Here is a 1,586-nt window from a genome sequence, read left to right as displayed (position 1 = left end):
CCATGGACTTGCCTCTATCACTCCACATTCAGTTCTTGGTTCCTGCCAATAACAGACTTGGTTTTGTTCATCTTTGTATCCATTACACAGAGCTTGGCACACAGTAGGTAACATGCTTGGTGCAAGGTTCTCCCTGACCTGGCCCACCTCTCTTTCCAGCTTGATCTCTGCCAGCGCCTCTGGGCATTTGAGCAAAACAGAATTACCTGTAGCTCCCAGAAGTGCACTGTGATTGCAATTAAGCAATCAATTGTGTAATCAATAACTTGATGTCTGCCTCTCAGGCATATGTGATCCTGATGGCAGAGACTGCACCAGGTTGTATTCAGTGAGGTGCCTTAACACATAATAGGTGCTCAGCAAACTTCTGTTGATGAAATGTTCACATCTACTCTACTGTTCCCTCTGCCTAAAAAGCCCTTCCTAGCCATCCGTGTCTTCTGCTTCTCCTTCGAGACCCAGCTCAGCTGTCACTGCCTCCTGGAAGCCCTTGCTGAATTCCCCAGCACCCAGGGAGGGGCATTCTCTGCCCTCTTTGGGGTGCCCCGAGTGCCTCCCTCCACTTGCAGGCCTTTCTTCACTCCTCTGCTTCTGAGCAGGGCCCACATCTTTTTCATTTTGCAGTTTATTCAAAGCACATAACACTCAGTAGGTGGTCAACGTGTCACTAATATTTATTTACTAAATAAATAAATGTTTATTTGTTTAATATACTATGGAGGAGACACTGTAAGTACTTTTTATTTCATTTCATGATCAGAACAGTACCTTGAGGCTAGCCTACTGCCCCATTTTCCAGACAGGGCAGCTGAGACTTGGGAGTGTTTGATCACTTGCCCAAAGTTACACTGCTAAGGCATCAGAGCTGGGACCAGACCCCCTGTGGCTCAGCCCTGCCACCTCAGTAGCGCCTCCTCCATCCCCTGAAATCCACATGGACAGGAGTGTCCTCCCTTTTCTTTTCTATTTGTTACCTCTTTCGGTTCCATGTTGCCCAGGAACCTCTGAAATGCCACCCTAATTTTCTGAGAAACCTCCAGCATCTTCTTCTGAAGATAATGTCAGCATCCTTGTGCGGAGTTCCAAGTCAGCTCTCCGCAGATGTCCCAGCCACGCAGTCCCCATTTCCTTCTTCCTCTTGCCTGCACGAACTTCTGTGTCCCTAACCCAGGGGTTTTACTGTATAGTCCATTGTTATTTAATGAGCACCTACTATGTGCCAGACCCAATGTGAGAGGCAGGGAATATAATAGCAATGCAACCAAACCCCTACCCATACACTATGAATAAGAAAATACATATGTGAGGTGAAGAGGGCTGTAAAGGGTTAAGGAGAGAAATTAAACAGGTAAGAAGTGAGGATGACGGAGGAGGGGCAGGTGGGCTCTTTTGTATCCAGTGGTCAGTTGAGCAGACTCCTGCAGGAATAAAGGATTGAACCAGCTGCCAGGAGATGATCATTCTGGGCAGAGGGACTGTGATGCAAAGGCCCTGGGGTAGGCGTGGGGCCATGGAATCTGGATTAGGAGCCTGGTTGGAGGAGAGGGAAGCAGGAAAGGAGAGTGTGGAAGAGGAGAGGCAGTAAG

The sequence above is a fragment of the Muntiacus reevesi genome, chromosome 1 (genome assembly GCF_963930625.1).
Source record: "Muntiacus reevesi chromosome 1, mMunRee1.1, whole genome shotgun sequence".
Lineage (NCBI taxonomy): Eukaryota > Metazoa > Chordata > Mammalia > Artiodactyla > Cervidae > Muntiacus > Muntiacus reevesi.
This window is presented reverse-complemented; position numbering follows the sequence as displayed.